General features: G+C 44.1%; 1 non-coding gene across 1 annotated transcript; it reads left to right on the forward strand.

Annotated features, from left to right (window-relative positions):
* The first annotated feature begins 494 nt into the window (after positions 1 to 494).
* Positions 495 to 600, forward strand: LOC126023504 (U6 spliceosomal RNA). Its single transcript, XR_007500622.1, has one exon. It is a non-coding gene; the product is annotated as a U6 spliceosomal RNA (small nuclear RNA).
* Positions 601 to 10,613: the final 10,013 nt, after the last annotated feature.

A 10,613-nucleotide genomic window follows, 5' to 3' on the forward strand; every position in this document is an offset into this window, starting at 1 on the left:
CGTTTGTGGTGGCAGAATTGGAACTGGCTGCTCTGAAGACTTGCTGAGCCTCACCTGGGAACAAGAACCAACAGGCCACACCACAACACTGAGCATGTCCTAGACTCGGGGTGGGAGGCTGCCTTGTGCCTAGACGGATAGCCCTGAATCCACCCACTCTAACATAGTTCAGGTGTGTTCCCAGACCCCACTTACATGGTTTGCACATCCTGCCTGTCTTCTGTGTCTTCTTGTGTTGATGAGCAGGACTTAGACAAGGAACCAAACACAATGAGGAGTCCAGCCTACTCGCACACATGCGCGCGCGCGCATGTACACACACACACACACACACACACACTGTTGACTTGGAGAAAACTGCTCCTGGAGTGAAATGAAGAGCTTTAGCACAGAAATGAGGGTGTGGGGGAGGAAGGTGGGAACATTAATGGATAGAAGTTGACTCCAGTGGAGGGGTGGGTGAGGGGACATTGTCTTTCTAAAAGTAAAAGTAGGTGCTCGCTTTGGCAGCACATATACTAAAATTGGAATGATACAGAGAAGATTAGCATATCCCTGCACAAGGATGACACGCAAATTCGTGAAGTGTTCCATATTTTTCTCCAAAAACTGGAAATCGAGCTCCCATATGATCCAGCTACACCACTCCTAGGAATATACCCTTGGAACACAAAAATACAATACAAAAATCCCTTCTTTACACCTATATTCATTGCAACACTACCATAGCAAGACTCTAGAAACAACCAAGATGCCCTTCAACAGATGAATGGCTAAAGAAACTGTGGTCCATATATACAATGGAATATTATGCAGCTGTCAGGAGAGATGAAGTCATGAAATTTTCCTATACATGGATGTACATGGAATCTATTATGCTGAGTGAAATAAGTCAGAGAGAGAAAAATGCAGAATGGTCTCACTCATCTATGGGTTTTAAGAAAAATGAAAGACATTCTTGCAATAATAATTTTCAGGCACAAAAGAGAGAAGGTCTGGAAGTTACATCTCACCTCATGAAGCTCACCACAAACAGGGATGAGTTTAGTTAGAGAAATAACTACGTTTTGAACTATCCTAATAAAGAGAATGTACGAGGGAAATAGAAAGCCTGTCTAGAGTACAGGCAGGGGTTGGGTGGGGAGGAGGGAGATTTGGGACATTGGTGATGGGAATGTTGCACTGGTGATGGGTGGTGTTCTTTACATGACTGAAACCCAAACACAATCATGTATGTAATCAATGTGTTTAAATAAAAAAAATATATAATAGAAGTGAAATACAAACAAACAGAGAAAAAAATTATGCCAGGGAAATTAAACAGCTCACTACTGACCACCCAGTGGGTCAGATATAAAATTAAGGAGGAACTCAAAAGATTTCTGGAAGCACATGAGAATGAAGGTACAAATTATCATAACTTGTGGGACAAATCTAAAGCAGTATTAATAGGAAAAGTTATAACTTTGCAAGTACTCATCAGAAAGAAATAAAAGACCTACATAAATCATTTTTTAAATAAGTAAAAATAGGAGTCACTTGATAAGTGGTGTTCCTTTTATAAGAAATGTAGTGTTCTAGTCAGACGTTATAATTCTAACCAGGAGGGGAAAGAAATGGTAAGAAAGACATTTCCTTAACTCAAAATGTAAATTCTCTTCATTGCTTTCAATAGTATGATCTCCCCTACTGAAATCCAAAGAAGAAGAAACTGATGAATTATCTTTGCCTCATTTCTCTGGGTGATCTGAAACTCTGAAAGTTTGTTGCTGTTTTTAATGAAACTGAAGAATATTCTTCAGGTAACAAGCGATCTGTAGTTTTTGTAGAGCACTTAGTTTACATGTATGAAACACTGGTATCAGAAAATTGGATCACTGGAGGGCCAAAGAGATAGCTCCGTTGGCCAAACACATTTTGCATACAGGGGGTCTGGCTTCTAACCCCAGCACTACATGGTCCCAGCATGCAGCCCTGAGCACTACTTCCAGTAGCTGAACCATACTCTCACCTCAAAATCATTGTTGGATGGGTTCATGGATATAGTTCAAGGGATTACAACCTTTGTCTTGATAAACAAGGCTCTGAGACAGACATATCTTGTCCTTGCAGATGCTATGGAAATGCCTTTCATACAGGTTTGACAGGGACCAAGCACACCCTCCCCCTTGTTCTTTGAACATCCCATAACACTCTGTCTTCCTCTGTGGTAACATTTATCCTTATGAATGATGGGTTAATATTCCTATGTTTGTCTTCACCAAGGAGACTGTGAGCTCCTAAATATGTCTAGATAGAATTCCAAGTGATCATAACTTCTGTCTAAAATCAACAAAAATGCTCTCATCAAAGGAGACAGACCAGGTCTTCTCCATCACCGCACCACACTATTTGCACATCTACAGGTGTCACCACCCATTATGCTCCCAATCTTCCTCCAACGGATTTCCTCTGCAGAGCCCCATGATCCATGGGTCTATCATATTACCCTTGACCAGCAAACTGCCTGGTTTCAAGGAGAAGAAAGAAAAAAGAAAAAGAAAAGAAAAGAAAGGAAGGAAGGAAGGAAGGAAGGAAGGAAGGAAGGAAGGAAGGAAGGGAAGAAAGGAAGGAAGGAAGAAAGAAAGAAAGAAAGAAAGAAAGAAAGAAAGAAAGAAAGAAAGAAAGAAAGAAAGAAAGAAAGAAAGAAAGAAAGAAAGAAAGAGAGAGAGAGGGGCCGGGCGGTGGCGCTGGAGGTAAGGTGCCTGCCTTGCCTGCGCTAGCCTAGGACGGACCGCGGTTCGATCCCCCGGCGTCCCATATGGTCCCCCAAGAAGCCAGGAGCAACTTCTGAGCGCATAGCCAGGAGTAACCCCTGAGCGTCACAGGGTGTGGCCCAAAAACCAAAAAAAAAAAAAAAAAAAAAAAGAAAGAGAGAGAGAGAGAAAGAAAGAAAGAGAGAGAGAGAAAGAAAGAAAGAAAGAAAGAAAGAAAGAAAGAAAGAAAGAAAGAAAGAAAGAAAGAAAGAAAGAAAGAAAGAAAGAAAGAAAAGAAAGAAAGAAAAAGAAAGAAAGAAGGAAGGGAGGAAGGAAGGAAGGAAGGAAGAAGAAAGAAAGAAAAAAGGAAGGAGAAAGAAAGAAAAAAAGAAAAGAAAGAAAGAAGAAAGAAAAGGAAGGAAGAAGAAAGAAAGGAGAAAGAAAGAAAGAAAGGGAGGAAGGAAAGGAAGGAAAAAAGAAAGAAAGAAAAAGAAAAGAGAAAGGGAGAAAAAAGGGAGAATGGATGGGTGAGTGGAAGGATTGAGTAGATGGGGAAGATGGTCAGGAGTTTTTGTGGGGAGATGAATTGGGTGACTAAGCTAAGAATAAATGAAGATGATATAGTGAGTGAAAGATCTGGGCATGCGTACTCCATCCCCCATTAGCAGCCCACCACAATCATTCAGAGAAGAGGAAAAACCAAGGGACGGGAGCATTCTGCCCAATGTCATAGGGACATGTGACATTTGAACTCAGTCTAAAAAAGTTGTATGTTCACTTATACCCAGCTATCATAAATTGAATCAACCATCTCATCCTGCCCTGAGTCCCAGTGTGTGATACACATGTGATACACGTGGGCCATGTTAAAAGAAGACTCAGGGGGCGCCATTAAAGGCTATAGACTCATGATTTCATGAATACAAACCTCACTGTTAGTTCTTGAATCCATGATTTTCACTTGAGGGCTAAAAGCAAGAAAGAATCATGTTCATGTCACCTTATGTCCAAAAACATATCTTGGGATTGCTGTTGGCCTAAACCTTGGTCTAACTTCTTCCACTTTGGACCAGAATCTGGTCTGAAGTCCCCACACAACACATCTGTAAACTCAAACAGTCACCCTTCCAGAGGTACTCCATTGGTACTTAAGCCAGCAGTGAAAACTGCTGATGTAGATTAAGTGGCCTATAAATGTGGCCCTTTCTGAACTTGTTAACATACGTCAACTAACTCTTCCCTATTCTTGGCATATTTTATCCTGAGCTCAATTTATCCCTCTTAGCTGTTATTTTTTTCCATGTCTGTCTCACATGGCCATGCTCAATAGAAAATTATGCATCAGGGCCCGGAGAGATAGCACAGTGGTGTTTGTCTTGCAAACAGCCGACCCAGGACCAAAGGTGGTTGGTTCGAATCCCGGTGTCCCATATGGTCCCCCGTGCCTGCCAGGAGCTATTTCTGAGCAGACAGCCAGGAGTCACCCCTGAGCAACGCCGGGTGTGACCCAAAAAACTAAAAAAAAAAAAAAAAATTATGCATCAGCAAAGTATGAGCAAGGTATTCTCATAGGAAAACAGTAGTACCCCAATTCCTACTCACCCTCTTGGACCACAGTGTTCAGCATCCAAAGGGCCAAGCCACTTTCTGAAGCTCTTTAGATTTCAGTTCAATCTCTATTTGACTTCACCACCTGATTGATCACTGTGTAATGATGCTAGAAGGGTGAGAGTACAAGGGAATCAAAATTGGAATACATGGTAACAGTAGAGTAGGTAGAAATCATATTCCCAAGAAAGCCCTGAACTGAATCACATGCCATGAATTGGATAAAATTGAGTCCATTTACAAAGGGGACTGGGAGGAGGATGAGAGTCACTATTTGTCTGCAACAGACCATGTGCCACGCACAAGCCATATGTTTTCTTAGGCCAGGACTTGTGCCTTATTTATCCCATTACACTCCATGATCACTCAGAAAAGATGTTAGAGCCTTTCTAAGCAGGGTTCCTAAAGTAAGGGCAACCTCCAGTGAAGGGACAGGAAACAAATCTGAAAGGGGAGAACAGGGCCTTACATTTCAGGCATTTTATTGCACAGTCCCTTGGGTTGCAGGGCCAGTGTTTCTGAAGGACATGCTGAACTCTGAGAGATGTCCTGGGTTTCTTCATGAGCAGGCAAGGTTTCTGCAGGGTGAGCCTTTGGGCTGGGGAAAAGTCCCCAGACTTCAGGTCAGGGTTGCCATGTTCCAGGCTGTAAATTGTCTTGGCTGTTAAATCCTTTGTTGGGTATTTGTGAATTCAAGAACAGTCCCCAGAATGAGAAATTACTTCCCATCCCTTTGTCCCCTTTCGGGGGGAGACCTTGGTAATATTTATCCACAGCAAATAGTAATCCACACAGACAAGAAGGATAGGGTGTAAAAGATTGGGCAAAGAGAGCGAAAGAATCCTCTTGCAGCCTGCAGCTTTCGAAAAATGACCCCTCTCCCCTCTCCAACAAGCTATTTATTGCCAACTCCACAGCGCCCCCACCTGGAAGGGGTAGGTGGGGCAATAGTCACAGAACAATCCTAAGGAAATACTTTTATATACAACAATTCCAAGAATAATCTTATGGAAACTTTTTCATATACTACACCAGGCCATGAGACTACATCCTGCTTCTTCTGCCAATGAACCTGGGCCATCCACATGGGCCATCATGTGAAGGGAGAAGAAAGTCTTTGTCACTTAGTCCCTGCATCCTGACTGCCTGGAGACCTTGGATGCAGGACAAGGATCTGAACCTAGTTCTCCCCACCTTCCAGCTGTCCTCCGGACCACTCTCTTGCCCCCAATCTCCCAGCCCCTGAGCCAGACTGATTCTTGAACCTCTCTCCTAGTAACCAATAGTACATTGCAAAAATATGTGAATACTTTTTGCTTCTGCTGCCATTGAGTGTAGTTGAGGACATGTAAAATGCCTTTGCATTCTATTCTGAAATAATTCATGTGTACAAGATCAACATATTCAGTATTGCCACGTGAGAGGGTAACAAGTGGGAACACAGCTGGGACATGGGGGTCCGTGTTTGCAGCCAGTCCTGGACTCCTCAATTTTAGGATGAAGATTAGACTCCCCTCTCCTTCCCATTGCATTACTTGTAGTGAACTATAGATAATATTTTTTTTACCTTAGCTCCCCTTGAGCCTTAAGGTCCTTCTCAATAACTACCTTATCTGGAGGAACCTACCCCCCAACATCTATAAATACCTTCTTGGTAAGAACCCCTGAGGAGAAAATTTTTTAGATCCTTGGATAGAATTGGAGCCTTCCTTTCCGCTGAGCTCCTTTCCTTCCCTCTTGCATCTCTGTCCAGATTCAGGCAGCATTCTGCCTGGCAAGAGCTCTTTATCTTAACATCCACTTCCAGTCTCAGGGACAAACTTCTCCTCTCAATGGCTTAAATCATAAGTTGAGGGGCCGGAGAGATAGCACAGCGGTAAGGCATTTGTTTTAGATGCAGAAGGACGGTGGTTCGAATCCCGGCATCCCATATGGTCCCCCGAGCCTGCCAGGAGCAATTTCTGAGCATAGAGCCAGGAGTAACCTCTGAGCGCTACTGGGTGTGACCCCCCATCAAAAAAAGCAAAAACAAACAAAAAATTATAAGTTGACTGGGCAACCGATTAAGTTCTACAAGGACTCATGAGTGTGGACCATGTGGTGCACTAGGCAGATACTGAAATATGTGACAGATCAGAGTTTCCAAGTGAGTGGGAGTCATCCTGGGCCTGAACTTGTTGCCCCCGTATTCCAAAATAATTGTGTACAGAATGAACACATTCAGTATTGCCAAGGTGAGAGGTTACCAAATGGGAACACAAACTGGGAGGTATGGCCTCTGTTTGCAGCTAGTCCTAGACTTTATGCCAATTTTAGGATTAAAATTGGGGCTGGAGAAGTTGCACAGTAGTAGGACAATTTGCCTTGCACGTGGCTGACCTAGGATAGATTGTGGTTCGATCCCCCAGCGTCCCGTCTGGTCCAAGCCAGGAGAGATTTTTGAGCACATAGCTAGGAGTGTCACCAGATGTGGCCCAAAACAACAACAACAACAACAACAACAACAACAACAACAACAAAAGGCTAGGATTCACTCTCCTTCCCATTGCATCACATATAGTGAACTAATAAATGACATTTTGGGGGGCCAGAGAGATAGCATGGAGGTAGAGTGTTTGCCTTGCATGCAGAAGGACAGTGGTTTGAATCCCGGCATCCCAAATGGTTCCCGAGCCTTCCAGGAGCAATTTCTGAGCATAGAGCCAGGAGTAACCCCAGAGCGCTGCCAAGTGTGACCCACCCCCCCCAAAAAAAGACATTTTTTGACCTGAGCTAGTACATGCTCCCCTTGCTTCTTAAGATCCTTCTCAATAACTAATGCATGTTCTTGAGGAACCTTCCATCCAATATCTATAAATACCTTCTTGGGAAAGAACCTCCTAGGAGACACTTGTCTAGATCCTTGGATAGAATTGGAGGCTCTCCCTCTGCTGAGCCCCCTCTCTTTCCTAGTGCATCTCTGGTGCCCTTGACAGGAGCCTATGAAACCATCTCAGATATGAATCTGGGGCAATTGTGTTTATTTCAGAGTTAGTATAAAAACTGGCTTGGAGAAAGATGAGAGAAGCTCTGGTACATAATATAGTCTTATTTTTCTATAAAAATACAGTTAATATGTATAACACAATACTTTAATAATAGTTTATATGTATAAAACAATGTGTAAAGGGGCCAGAGTGATAGCACAGCAGTAAGGTGTTTGCCTTGCATGTGGCTGACTCAGGACAGACCAGGGTTCAATCTCCAGCATCCTATATGGTCTCCCAAGTAGGGCAGTTCCTGAGCACATAGCCAGGAGTAACCCCTGAGCATCACCAGGTGTGGCCCAAATGCCCCCCCCCCTCATAACAATGTGTAAGGAACAACACATTCAGTATTGCCAAAGTGAGAGGATAACAAACGAACACAGCTGGGAGATGGGGCCTGTGTTTGTAGTCAGTTCTAGACTACTCTGTTAACTTTAGGATTAAGATTAGGATTCACTAACCTGCCCATTGTATTATTTGTAGTGAACTTTATATTGACAAAATTATATGACAGGAACTAGCACATGCTCCCCTTCAGCCTTGAGGTCCTTCTCATTAACTACCAAGAAACTACTACTTCATATTAATGATGATTTTTGAATTATACCCCCTCAACTCAGACCACAAGCAGATTTCACTGAGGGTCTCAGCCCCAGCCCTTTCTCCCATGCTGCCCTGCTCTCTCTCTGTAAACCCTGACCTCTGAACTCACAGTGCCTTTGAGGTCATTGTTTATTGCCACCTCCATGATTCTGGTGGTGCAGAAGGAACCTGACAGGGGGCCAACTGAAGCCTAATACAAATTTTTGTATGCCCCCAGGAGAGGCTTTCCTTCCTCCTTCTGAAGGAGAATCAGGAAGCAGGACCCTGGCTAGTTTAGGAGGGGTAGCTGTCCCAGATGCATTGTTCTGACTCTGCCCTATTGCAAGCATTTGCCAGTTATTTTAGCCAGACCCAGCTTACCACCCTGGTAAGGAAACTATAGAATGTTTGAAAGATCTAAAGACCAATGTGTGTCTCACTGCAGCCCAGCTGATATGTGCCATTATGGAAGAGTGGGTTGGAGATCTGTTGCAGGTAGTAGACTCCTCTGGCCATCACTCTGGCATGATAGCTGGGGCTTGGTGAGCTTTTCTGGCTTTGACACTAATCAGCTAATGAAGTTTTAAGTTTCAGTCCATTCACTCATAAAATATTGTGCTGGGGAAAAATAAACATAACCCTGTGCTATGCTTTCATGCACTCTCACTGAGCTCACACTTTTGTGAGCCTGAGTCATCACTGCTTTGTCTTCTCTCTGAGGTTGGTCCCTCCTCTCAGTAGTGTAAGCAGCCAGAGAATCGAGCTGCCTTAGCATCTTTGTGCATTTAGCATGATCTTTAGTGTTGTTAAGGGCTGAGGGCTCGGTGAAGATGAAGAGCAGGATTACAAACCAGAGTCCAGGGACTGGCTCTGATCTTTGAACACATTGTCTTTTAGTCTGACATATAAAACAGAAACTATTTCGCATCAAATTCATGTCCCCCCTTGAATGAAAAACTTTGAAAATTGGATGTGAACTTGGGCAATGCTCAATGCCATTGTCCTCTTTGCAAAGGCAATGGTTTTCCAGGTCCTCTTCTGTCAGAATGCTTCGGTGCCTTGTCCCTGTACTCATTTATGAAAGTTCCCTGGCCAGACCACCAGTAATGGGGAGGACTCCTTTGAGGTTCAAGTACAGTGAAACAGTCTTGCTAGTGGTTCTTAGATTTGAGCCCTAACATCCCAACTTAACCAATGCCAGTTATCCCCCAAGGCATCATGAAATGCACTACAAGTGGATGCCCTGTCATGGATTCACACTTTTTTCCCCTTTCCTGAAGGGGCTGGTATCTCCTGAGGCATCACGTCCTCTTCTTGAACCTTTGGGTTGAGGGTGGCATGTATTTAAGCCAGTCTGTCACTAACTTTGGGAGTTCTAACCAATGTTATCCTAATTAATTGTCTGAAATCCCTGCGCGGTTTCAGAATGGACAGGGGTAGGAAGGAAAGCTGCCTGCGACCTCCTGAAATTAGCCCCACTTGTGCTCTTGTGCTGTCATTCCCCATGCTGGCAAAAAGGTCCCTGTTCCCAGGAAGGTAAAAGATCCTGGGCCCGGAGAGATAGCACAGTGGCGTTTGCCTTGCAAGCAGCCGATCCAGGACCAAAGGTGGTTGGTTCGAATCCCGGTGTCCCATATGGTCCCCCGTGCCTGCCAGGAGCTATTTCTGAGCAGATAGCCAGAAGTGACCCCTGAGCACTGCCGGGTGTGGCCCAAAAAACCAAAAAAAAAAAAAAAAAAAAAAAAAAAAAAAAAAAAAAAAGATCCTTAAAGAGCTGGAAGCCTGGAAGTTCACAACACCCTCCCAAAACCCTCCCTCCTGAGCAGGGTGGGAAATGGGGAAAGCCTGGGGTCCCCTTTAAACTGCTCGCTGGCATCCACCTCATTGGTCCCCTGGGTGGGCAGGCCAGGGGTAGCCCTGGAGTTCGGGAGGAAGAAGAAGGAAGGTGTTGGGGTGGCCCAAGCCCCGCACCCCTCCTAGGCTTGGTTAAAAAGGCCTTTGGCATGGGGGAGGCCTGCCATTCTCCCATGCTGGCAAAAGTTCCCCAGAAAGGAGGATCTTATAACAAAAGATGAAAAACTTGTTTGCTGCAATTTGGGGGCTGGGCCCAAATAGCAGCTGATAGTGAAGGTAAAAACTGTTTACAGGACCGGAGAGATAGCATGGAGGTAAGACTTTTGCCTTTCATGCAGAAGGATGGTGGTTCAAATCGTGGCATCCCATATGATCCCCTGTGCCTGCCAGGAACGATTTCTGAGCATAGAGCCAGAAGTAACCCCTGAGTGCTGCTGGGTGTGACCCAAAAACAAACAAACAAACAAAAAACCTGTTTGTTTACTACTTAGAAGCTGAAACCAGAAAAGCAAACTTTTTGTAGACTTTGGTGCTGAAATTTCTCTGAACAAAACAATTGATTGAGGCTGTATTTCGGCCTGTGATTTTGCAAGGGAGACATATGCCAAATAATATGAAAGAAAATGTAATGCCACTACCATGGCAGACATTTAGAAATATTGCCAGTAATCCATGTAGGGGGTCTAACTAATGTCCACAAATGGGCCTACTAGCCAAATATTTCTTGGGGAATTGTCAGTTCTCTGCTCCAGGAAAATCCGTAGATACATCTGATGGTCCTGCTGAATTCCCCTAAGATGGAGGTGCT

The sequence above is a fragment of the Suncus etruscus genome, chromosome 11 (assembly GCF_024139225.1).
Source record: "Suncus etruscus isolate mSunEtr1 chromosome 11, mSunEtr1.pri.cur, whole genome shotgun sequence".
NCBI classification, from domain to species: Eukaryota; Metazoa; Chordata; class Mammalia; order Eulipotyphla; family Soricidae; genus Suncus; species Suncus etruscus.